Source organism: Carlito syrichta, unplaced genomic scaffold (assembly GCF_000164805.1).
Source record: "Carlito syrichta isolate Samal-C Ts95f unplaced genomic scaffold, Tarsius_syrichta-2.0.1 Scaffold317619, whole genome shotgun sequence".
NCBI lineage: Eukaryota > Metazoa > Chordata > Mammalia > Primates > Tarsiidae > Carlito > Carlito syrichta.
Genome location: NW_007261715.1, coordinates 46,854 through 58,864, shown reverse-complemented (window position 1 = coordinate 58,864; position 12,011 = coordinate 46,854). Strand labels below are relative to the sequence as shown.

The window sequence follows — 12,011 nt, the reverse complement described above, 5'->3', positions numbered from 1 at the left end:
AGGGTCACCTTTTCCAGGGTTTGTGCAACAGCCTGAAGGGGGACAGCCATGGAGACCACCATTGCTCTGGACTATGGCTCCTCTCTCCAATGAAGGCTGGGAGGGGCTTCCTCTCTGAGATAGGCTGGTGTCCCTCAGTACATGGGCCATGCTGTGCTCTGGGAAGACTTCTAATTGTGTTGTAAGTAACACACAATGCTGCAGTAGAATTATTTGTATGAGGTAAGTCCAGGAAATTCACTTTTTCCCAAATGCCCACCATTCAAGATTATTCTCCCAACCAGGAATATAATAATGTTCAACAGGAAGTAATGCTATTCATATTTTTTATTTTATTATTGTTATTCTTCTGAAAAGTTTCCAGAGGAAATTCCCAATTGAACCTACATCAGGAGATTGTCCGAGGACACAGTCACATAGCTTCTTCTGATCTGCAGGAAAGATCTACTCCCCTTCTCAATGACTTCCAGGCCCATCAAACAGGTGACAGGACTACCATGAATGGCCCTTAAGCCACTTCTTCTAAAGTGCATCTCTTCCAGGGGAGCTCCAGGCATGGAGATCCGATGGAGCAATAAGGCAGGGCTAACGCATCTGGGGAAGCTAGCACCTGGATCTAGGAGCCGGGAAGGAACAGGAGAAAGTTTCTCATAGGGCAGCTCAGAAAGTGGCCCCCAACATGAGACCACATCAGTTAGCTGTGAGGTTTGCTCCCCAGAGGGAACTTCCTGCCAGTTGGGGGATGAGCCACACACAATAGCTTTGCCACATCCAATGTGTCCATCGGGGTCACGTCCCTCACCCCCACATCCCCTGCTCCCAGCAGGCTGCTGGGCACATAGTATGTGCTCAGCAAGTGTTTGTTGAGCTGGATGGCAAAAGACCTCCCTTCGTCATGCAGCCTGTGGTGCTCCACAAGGTGTGAACTCTAGCTGAACATCTCGCCATACTCGTCACACTTGAGGGGCTTCTCTCTGGAGTGAACTTTCTGGTGTTTGATGAGACAGTGGTTCTGGCTGAAGGCCTTGTCACATTCGTGGCACTTGTAGGACTTTTCCCCAGTGTTGACACGCTGGTGCACTATGAGTGATGAGTAGCAGCTGAAGGCCTTCCAGCACTTACTGCAGTCAAAGGGCTTCTCACCTGTATGGATACGCTGTTGCACGATGAGGTAGGAGTGGGAGCTGAAGGCCTTGCCACACTCATTGCACTTGAAGGGCCTCTCGTCAATGTGGATGCGTCGCTGCACTAGGAGGTAGGCATGGCAGCTGAAGGCCTTCCCACCGTCGGTGCACTTGAAGGGCTTCTCACCTGTGTGTGTCCTCTGGTGCAGCGTGAGGCGTGAGCGGCTGTTGAAGGCCTTTTCACACTCGCTCCATTTGAATGACCTGTCCCCATTGTGGATCTTCTCATGTACCGTGTGGGATGAGTGGCAGGCTAAGGCCTTGCCACACACGCCACACTTGTAGGGTTTCTCACCCGTGTGGATGCAGTGGTGGTGTGTGAGGTGCGTGAGATGGTTGAAGGCCTTGCCACACTTGCCACATTTGTAGGGCTTCTCGCCAGTGTGCACCTGCAGGTTCATGTCGAGCAGCGAGCTGCAGCTGAAGGCCTTGTTGCAGACACTACACTTGTAGGGCCCTTCACGCCAGTGGTGCACATTGAGGGATGAGTGGCAACTGAAGGCCTTGCTGGAATCGCCGCAGAAGAAGGGCTTCTCACCTGTGTGAATGCGTCAGTGCTCCAGTAGGTTGGTGCTCCAGGTGAAGTCCTTGCGGCACTTGGTGCACTTGTAGGCCTTCTTCTGGCTGTGCCAACACCAGTGCAATGTGAGAGAAGTGCTCTGGGGGAAGGCTTTCTCACACTCACCACACACAAACAGGTTCCCACAGTACCCGCTTGTGCATGGGAGGACTTTCCTTGCTCCCCTGACTGAGAGAGGTTTCCCCTGCACACACGCTTGGGGAGGCTTTGGTTCTACCCTCCACAGACTGAATGTCCTCCATGTGAGTGTGCAGAGAGTGCCCTTCCATGGGAATGCCTTGCTGGGCAAACAAGGTGCACTTAAGAGGGAAACTTTCCTCAGACTCGTTGTGTCCCCAAAAGCTCTACTCCATGGGGATGTCCCCAGGGGTGGTAGGCTCTTGCTTCCAGGGTGCAGCCAGTCTCCTCTGGAGAGCATCTACCTGGTCCTCCCAGGCCCATGCCCTGCCTAGGCTGGTGTCATGAAGACTGGGCCTCGTCAGCTGCTCCACAATCAGCTCTGGGAATGGTTCTTTTTTTGCAAATATCCTGTTGTTAGGACAACTCTTCCTTTATCTCAGGTCTAGGCTCCCATTCTGTAAGAAGTGGAAAATGAAATTTTCTGTAAGCAGGTGAAAGCATGGCCCTGGAATTCAGATTTGAGAGCCAATTAGGGGTGAGGATTAGTTCAGACAAGAATAAAAACCACAGAGCCAAAAACCAGTACAGCCAAAGAGTAGATATGAAGGCAGAGGCAAAGGAGAGTCCAGCATGAGGTGCGTGAGCCATAGAAGGGAAGAGGGAATGGGAAGAGCTGCTGGAGCAGAAAGACCTGGAGAGGTGAGAAGCTAAGGGAATCTCAGAAAGACACCAAGTGGGCCAGAATTCACAGAGTCAGTGATCAGGATTTGAGTGTTTCATGGAAACATTGACTGACTGCCTGTTGTTTGTGAACTCCATGTCAGGTGCTGGGCATAAACACAGGTGAATACAAGTCTACAAAGATAAATTAAAATGTTCCCTGCAGTCAAAAGGGGAAAAAGGATCTTCCAATCCCCACAGCCCTGTGCATTCCCCTTGGAACACTGGGAACTGCACATGCTTTCTGTCTTGAGATGCAGACACATCTTTTCCAATGCGAAGTGAGCCTCCTGTTTTGTGTCCTTGACACCCATAAAATGAGAGTGGGCAGGAGAATACATCCCTTTTGTCTGTCTCTGTGGGAGTGTAGCCCTAGGTGCAACTTCCTGCTTATCAATAAGATACAAGATGTTGCATTTTCCTTTGGGTGGAACCAGCTGCCCTGTGTGTGGGGTTGGAGTTGCCTGGCTCTGTGAAGGAAAGGTTTCTTTCTCTACCATGCATCATAGCTGGTTAAATCCTTCTTCAATAAGAAGGTGCTTTTTTTTTGAGTCGGAGTCTCACGCTGTCACCCAGGCTAGAGTGCAGTGGCAAGCTCATGGCCACCGCAGCCTCGACCTGCTGGGCTCATGCTATCCTTCCACCTCAGCCTTCTAAGTAGCTGGAACTACAGGCACACACTACTAAGCCCTGCTAATTTTTTGATTTATTGTAAATGAGTTCTTGCCAAGTTGCCCAGGCTGATCTTGAACCTATGGGCTCAGGCAAGCCTCTCACCTTGGCCTCCCAAAGTGCTAGGATTATAGGCATGAGCCACCACACCCAGCCAGAAGGTTTTCTTTCTCTTCTACTTCTGCAGAGAGATTGTTCTAGGCTGACAGGAGATTTTATTTCAATCTTCCCCAAGCTTCAAAGAGAGCAGTCTAGTGTGGTGGATAAAGCTGTCCCTGTGGCACTGCATGGGGTCCTGGCCCATTCAGAGGGACCACGCATGTGGAATGGCCCTGGTGGGAATGATGGTAGACAGCCAGGCAGAGAGGGAACAGCACGTGCAGAAGCTCAGGATGAGCCACGTGGAGGGATAAGGCCGCTAGGGGGCTCTGGCTAGGTGGACAGATGCTGGGCCCTGAGGGACCTGACTCAGAGTGCAGTGGAGAAGGAAGGCCTGGGACACAGGTGGCAAACATGAGCCTAATGGTGTCACTTAAAGATGGCTATGGTACCATGTAAGGAGATGGAGCGAGCTGGTTAGCAGGAGACCAGCTAGGGAGGCCATCTGAATAATCCGGGTGAAAAATGGCAACATCAAATTAGCACCATGGCTGAATAGGAAGAATAGGAAGTGAATGAATAGGAAGTGGCACATTTGAGAAATATTTAGGAGCTGTCACTGTTGGTGCTCCTTTGCTATTGATAGAAGGTGACAGGAGAGGGGAAGAGAGGGTGAGACCTCAACAGCCCGCCAGGTCTGGGTGGATAGTAGAAGCTTTTACAAAGACAGGGATGGGAAGATGAAAAGAAGGGCCACTTAGTTCTGAGTCTAGTTTCAAACTTGTGGCAATGGCCCACATAATGTTTAGCAACACAAGCTGCAGCTCAGAAGCTGACAGCCATGTCAGTACAGTACAGATGACACCATATGGGTGGTGAGTCTCTGGAAGGTGCACAAAGAAGGGACCAAGGCCAGAAAAAAAGTGGTTTTGGCAGCAACAGATGAAATGACAGGGCATGTCCATCTAATGAGATCTAATGAGATATTGTACATGTCATGGCCTGTGTAGAAGGTGGGACTGCAGTGTGCATGCTGTGAAGTCCAGGGTGTGTGTGGCTCTTCAAACATGCCTGTCCATACACAGGACAGTAAGATGAAGTGCAGAAAAAAGGAAATGGGTTGGTTCTGGGCAGACGGTGATGGAAGACTCCAATGCTTCTCTATTATCTTATCTTCAGTATAAACATCTACTAATCAAACAAAAATATTAGTTTTTTAAAAACCTGTAATTTGGGCAAAGAGGATGAAGAGAGCAACATAAGCTCGGGCTGTGTCTGCAATTGCAGGCTGAAAGCTGGGGTATGTGTGAGAGAGAAAGGAGGGTGAAGAGGGGCCGCCTCCCCACCTGTTCCTCCACGCCTCCCAGCCCCCACACACGTATGTCCCATGGCTCTGAGTTTAACTGTTTGCTGGCTGCCTTTCCTACAATTGGTATGTTTCTCAAGCTTTCCAGATGTCTAATATGCTCATCAGTCATTGTCCACTACATTCAGTTGAAATGAGTGGGTTCACTTATTAAGCTACTCAGAAATTCATGGGGGAAAATGTTGGAAAAGAAAAACTGAGACCATGTTCCATGTTCTACTCAGGACCTGTCCTGGTCCCCTCTCCCATGGGGAGGACCAGCATCTTTACCATGACCCAGTGGCCCCTCACTGACCTTGATTCTGACTGAGGTTGCCTCCCTCCTCTCCTCCCCTCTCCCTGCCTCTCTTTTCAGAGAGAAAGCCCTGACCCTAATCCCATATACACCCCCATCCCCCAGCAACACTGCTTGTCAACTACACACATGCAGGTATGATTCCTGTCTCCTGACCCCAGCAACAGGCAGACATTTTGGCTGGTTTTGTTCACTGCTGTATTTCCAGTATACAGTCAGTGCTCAATATGTGCTGAAGGAAGGGTGATGGGAGGGTCTGGCAGAGGCCCTGAGGAGGCACAGATACAGCCAGGGCACTGGAACTGCCGAAGGAAAGCAGGAGCCATAGGAGGAAGTGAGGAGGGGGTTCCAGGGCTGGGGCCAGCACCTGTGTTGCCTGCTCACCTGGACAAGGCCCTCCAAGGGACTTCCCTCTGCACCCACCATGATCCTCACCCCATTCCAGATGGAAGATCACATCTGGTTTATGGACTGGAGGCCCTGCATGTGGGGAGAAAGCAGGGGCTAGGCATGCTGCAGTTCTCCAGGCCCAGCCAACCTTATAGGATGCCCCGTGAACAGTGACAAGGCATGTGACATCACTGTCCCCAGGACCAGGAAGCCTCTTGGGCCCAACAGTGGTGAAAAGTTTCAGTCATGGTACCTAAACTGCAGTGCATGCAGAACCCCATTTGCTGACACACTCCCTTTTCTGCTTGAGGACAGCTCCAGGACAGGCTGGGTTCCAAAGGCCCCAAGGTCCCATTTCCCTCTCCCTAGACCCCCATCCTGGGACCAGGAGCAACTCTAAGCAGGCATGCCACCAGCTATCACACTGTCTCCTGGGAACTTCTGGCATAATTGAGGGCCCTGACCATGAATGCCCCGAGGCAGAGGCAGTCTCTCATGTCATAATATGTCTGGCTCCAGGGCTGGTGCTAAGGGCTCCTCTGTAAGATCGGTCATGTAGAGGAAGGCTGAGAACAAACACCTAGCCTCAGGGGAATTGCCTTACCAAGGGCAAGAAGGTTCTAGTAGTTCTCCAACATCACATCCTGGTACAGGGCCCTCTGAGGGGAGTCCAGTTGAGCCCATTTCTCCTGGGTGAAGTTCACGGCCACATCCTTGAAAGTCACTGATTCCTGAAATGACATGCATGTTCTTATTTACCCAGGACAAGACTGGTTCTGTGTCCACAGTTCCAAGGGAGCCACAGATTAAGGACCTTATGAGTAAAGAGTTAACTTTAAGTGATCTCCTAAGCACAGAATGTTGTACTTTAGACACTGACCATGCTGAGTAGGCAAGCAGGAACCCGGGGGTGGGGGCTAAGAATTGGCATGTACACTCCCCCGCCTTCTAGACTGGGAGAGCAAGTCTGAATGGACGCCACTCAGCCCTGGCAGTTTGTGGGGGGCTGCACATGACTGCTGCACTATGCCCTACAGTCTGGGTGAGATGACATGCTTTTCAGGGTCAAGGATTTCAAACTTACAAAACTTGAAAGAATAGTACAAAGAACTCAGAAACTCTATTCAAAACTCACTACTGCTAGGCACAGTGGCTCACACCTCTAATCATAGCACTTTGGGAGGTGGAGGAGAGAAGTCTGCCTGAGCCCAGAGGTTCATAACCAGCCTGGGCAACTGGAGGAAACCTTGTCTCTACAATAAATTTAAAAATGAGCCAGGCAAGGTGATGCATGTCTATAGTTCCAGCTACTTGGAAGACTGAGACAGAAGGATTGCCAGAGCCCAAGTCAAGGCTGTGGTAGCTGTGAGCATACCACTGTACTCCAGCTTAGGCAACAGAGTGAGACTACACTCAGAAGACAAAAACAAAACAAACAACAAAAATCCTCACTACTACAAAAGGATCCAATCCTAGGTTAGAAAACATTATTACAGTCTAAGGAAGGAAATTTCTGTGCCCCAAGGAACCCCAAGAGACCAAAGGAGACCACCTGGAGTCCCCTCATGGTCTTCCAATCCTTCCTGCCTCATGCCTCCCTGTGGCCCCTGGTATCCTGACTACCACTCCAGCCAAGACTTGCTTTGATCCTTAAAAGGATTTAACTGATGCCAAGTAATTCCACTGTATCTCAGGAAAATCCCAGGAACATTTAAAGAATTCTAAAAACCCACTCAGAAGTAAAATTGACAATGTCCAGCATCCAATCAAATAATCCAATCAAATAACTAAAATGAAAAAAAGTTAATGAAATCACAAGAATTAAGAGCATACCAGGACAATATTTGTTTAACTCAAAGAAGACATTAAGGAAAGAATCCAGAAATAAAAAAGACAGAAAACAAATAGCAAAATGGCAGATATATGTCCAACCATATTACACTAAATGTGAATGGGATTACACTAAATGTGAATGGTCTAATCTTTTTCAATTAAAGGGTGGAGATTAGCTGGGCGTGTAACCCCAGTACTTTGGGAGGTTGAGGTGGGAGGAATGCTTGAACCCAGCAGTTTGAGACCAGCTTGGGCAACACTTTATTTCTATAAATATAAAAAAAAGTTGGAGATAATCAAACTGAATTTAAAAGTGAGACCCAACTATATGCCAACTACAGAGAAACACTTTAAATACAAAGGCAAAGACAGGTTAAAAGGGAAAGAACAGAAAAATGTACACCCTGCATACTCTAATCTAAATAAAGCTGAAGTGACTATATTAACTGCAAAGTAGATTTCAGAGAGAAGACTTATCAGACATAAAGAGAAACATTACATAATGATGTAGCAATTAATTAAGAGCTCATAAAAATCCTTTGTAATAGTCAAAACCTGTTAACTTAAATGTTCATCAGTTGGTGAATGGATAAATATATTGTGGAATATCCATCCAATAGTGTTATGGGCTGAACTGCGTACCCCTCTAAGTTGAAGTCACAAACCCCAGTACCTCAGGATGTCACTGTATGTACAGATACAGTCTTTTTTTAATTTTTAATTTTTTTTAGTTGGAGTTTCACTCTTGCCCAGGCTGGGGTGCAGTGGCACTCTCACAGCCACCCCAGCATTGATCTGCTGTGCTCCAGCGATCCTTCTGCCTCAGCCCCAAGTAGTCGGAACTACAGGCATGCACCACCACGCCTGGCTAATATTTTTTTAATTTTAAAATTTTATTTTAATGATGTGGGGTACAACTCAGGATTAGGTATACAAGTGGCCATTGTACAGGTAGAGTTTGGGCATCCCTTTGTTCCCCACTTCGCCTAGTTTCTGAGTTTCTAAAAAAAAAAATTTAATTTTTAATTTTGAAAATGTGGGGTATAATTCAGGGTTAGGTATACAAATGTTCACTATGCAGGTATTGATGATGAGGTATGCCCCGCCCCCACAGTAGCAGCATTTCCCACTACTGCCACCCCCCCACATTCAATTTCTGTTGTTTAAGACCTCTGGCCCAAGATACTTTGTTATGGCAGCTCTAGCAGACTAATACAAATGGAATATTACTCAGTAATAAAAAGAAACAAACTACTGATTTGCACGACAACATGGATGAACTCAAAAGCATATACTAAATGCGTGAAATGTGTCAGAGACACCATATGAAATTCTTAGGAAAGCAAAACTATAGTTGTTATCAGGAGTGAGGAGGAGAGAACTGAACGCAGTGAGGCAGGAGGAAATTTGGGGGTGAGGAAAATGTTCTATCTCACAATTGTAGTACTGCTTACACGACAGCATATTTTTGCTAAAATTTGCCATATTGTATACTTAAAAATGGAGAGCCAAGCTGTATATAAACTATAACTCAATAAACCTGACTCCAAAAAACACTGGATTTCAGGGAGATAAGAAGGTAGAAATAGCCGGGCTCGGTGGCTCAGCCTGTAATCCTGTGCCTTTGGGAGGCTGAAGTGAGTGGATTGCCTGAGCCCGCGGGTTTGAGACCCGCCTGGGCAGCGAGACCTCATCTCTACAATAAATCAAAAAATCAGCTGGGTGTGGTAGTGCATGCCTTTAATTCCAGCTACTTGGAAGGCTGAGGTGGAAGGATCACCAGAGCCCAGCAGGTCGAGGCTGTGGTGACCGGGAGCAGCCACTGCACTCCAGTCTGGGTGACAGAGTGAGACTCCAACTCAAAAAAAAAAAAAAAAGAAGGTAGAAATAAAGACAGATGGTGAGAGCGTGCTCCTAACTGAGGTATGCGGGTATGAAGGATGGTGGTGGCTGATGGAGGGAGAAAATGGGCTCACACAAAGCTCCAGAGGCAGCAGAATGTGGTGCTGGCCAGTGGGGCTGTCAGAGGATATGTGGCTTTGGTGTGAGGGGCATAAACCAGCAAGAGGAGGGGAAGGTCTGAGCTTGACACAAGACCTTCTGGGGGTGTATTTCAAGGCCACTAGGAGAAGCCCATGTCCAGTGTGACTTCACTCTGCAGGAAAGGAAACAAAAGTCTCAGGGTGTGTGTAGGAATCAGATGTTACTACGTTAATGAAACTAGTAGAGAAGTCAGGACATAGGCTCACTGTGATCCCAGCACTCCTGGAGGCTGTGGCAGGAAGACTACTTGAGCCTACGAGTTCAAGATCAGCCTGGATAACATAGTAAGACCTTGTCTCCACACACACACACACACACACACACACACACACACACACACACACACACACAAATTAGCCAGTCACAGTGCACTCCCATAGTCCCAGCTATTTGAGAGGCAGAGGCATAGGATCATCTGAGCCCAGGAGGTTGAGGCTGCCTCTCTCCACCTCACAAAAGAGAGAAAAATTAGGATAGGGCAAAAAAAAGTGTCCCAGGAGTCCAGAAAACTTGTACCATGGGTGTGAATAAGATTGTCAAGAGAGAATGCTGAAGGCAAAGTGTACTCAGGAGGGGAGACCAGTTATTCAAGGATCTAACAAGTTGGCATCTTAGGAATAACTCAGTTACACAAGAAGAACACTACAACCTTGAGATATGTGTGTGCACAGACATGCACACACATTTTGTGCTGAACCAGTTGAAGGTAATACCTGTAGGAGTGATATAAGCTTAATAACGCCCAATCCTACATTATTAAGCTTATAGCACTCCTACGGTTATTCTTTTACATAATCACCACAGTATTATCACACCCACGAAATTTACTTTTGATATAGTGTTGAGATACAACCCATTTTCAAATGTCCCAACTGTCTTTTACAGATTTTTAGGGGGATCTCAGCACCAATCAAGGATCATGTATTGTATTTGACTATCATACCTTCTGAATGTTTCATAAAACTACAGAGCATTCTAGTACACTACAGAAGTGAGGCATAGCTTACAATACACATTTTACAATTCTTTGTCTGTCTGTCATCAGCCCTCACCTCCTTTGAGAGGGAGAGTAACAAAATCACAAAATCCTAATAAAACAAAAACAAAGGACCCTTAACCTTCCACACCTCTCATTCCACTGTACTCTCCTTGTTAACTGCACCCTTCTGAACACCACCATGGCGTGGGTTGATTTAGGTGGAAGAACAAAATGGGGAGCAAAATCCAAAGTCTGTAAAAGGAGAGATTTGGGTTCCACTTAGCAGCAGAAGTGGCCCCAGGGCCAATTTCTCATGAGCCCTCCAGTTCTCTAAGCCTCCGGGTCTCTCCATGAAGGCCCCACATCAGGGGCCCAGTAGGAGTAAGCACACAGGGACCTGTCCCCCACTGTCACTCTTACTCCAGTGCTGTGGTGCAGACCTTCTTCGGCTGTTTCACATGCCTCTGCCTGATTCTATCTCAGTAAACTCAACCAAACAAAGACAAACAACTGCAAACATTCCCTGGGTCTGCACCAACCATCTGCCAACATGTGGAGATAATGAAGCAACCTCATATGAGCTGTCACTGACTTGCTCAGTTTCCACTAAAAACATGTCTCAGAGCTCCCAGAACAGTACTGGGCACACAGGTTCAGGCAAGTGACCCAATGAATCAGGCTGGAAGGACATTCGAAAGAGTATATCTTGAGCACACCTAGGAAGACATGTGGACTCTAAAATTAAAGCTGTTCCCACTGGAGCAGTTCCCTAGGTGAAGAGCCAGGGCTAGAGAAGAAATGTACCAACCCTAATAAAGAAGAAAGAAAACACAATCATTCACCTCATACCTGGCTTCCAGAAGACCCCAGCTGGCTATACCCTGTGGATTCCCTTTGAGGGAAAGAGCAGGATCCTGAGTGGAAAAATCTGGGGAAGGAGAAATGTGTTAAGAGGGTTGTTCTGCCCAGAGTTGCCAGGTAAGCTGAACTGAAGCCCACCCTCTCGGGCAGAGACAAGGACCAAAGGTGGCAGGTACTGCTCTGGCAGGTGGGGGACCAGCCCAACAGCCAGCACAATCTGATCCGGCATCAAAGGATCCTGCCTCTGTGTCCCAGACACCCCAATTCTGGAGGACACATTCTGCCATTCCCTTCCTTCCATCAACGTGTGTGAGTGGGAAAAAATGATGCCTGATCTGATGGATGCTTCTGAGAAACTAGCCTGACCCCTCTGAGTGTCAATATCCTCAAGTGCAAATCCACAGACACACTGACTAAAAGAGCATGACCGTACCTGTCCCCTTGGGCTTCAGGATCTCCATGGCCCCCTCGGTGGTGGCATCCCTGCGGGAGTGGGCTGCTCGGTAGCCTCCCTCACCCAGAGGAGCCTCGCAGGTCGCCACGCACTCCCAGCTGCACGATCACAGCATGGAGCCCCGCCATGCACGAAGCTGAGGTTGGGCTCAGTCAGGCTTTACAACACACCATGCTACACGTTGGGCTCACCCTCGTTCCCATCACACGCTTGTCCCAGTACACCCATCAAACACTCCTCAAGAGAACATGCGCTCAGGGACCAGGACCAGGCCTCGGGTTCGCAGCCCAGAGTTGGCGGGCACGGAGCTCGGCCAGCAGACAGGTCTCGCAACGGATGATGAAACCGACGAATGGTCGGATGGACAAGCGAGTGAGCGAACCAGGCTCCCACAAAAGGAACCCAAGTGCCACAA

The 12,011-nt window shown here is 48.2% G+C and overlaps 1 pseudogene; it reads right to left on the bottom strand.

The window, feature by feature from the left end:
- Positions 1-694: 694 nt before the first annotated feature.
- Positions 695-11,603, bottom strand: LOC103277387 (annotated as a pseudogene).
- Positions 11,604-12,011: the final 408 nt, after the last annotated feature.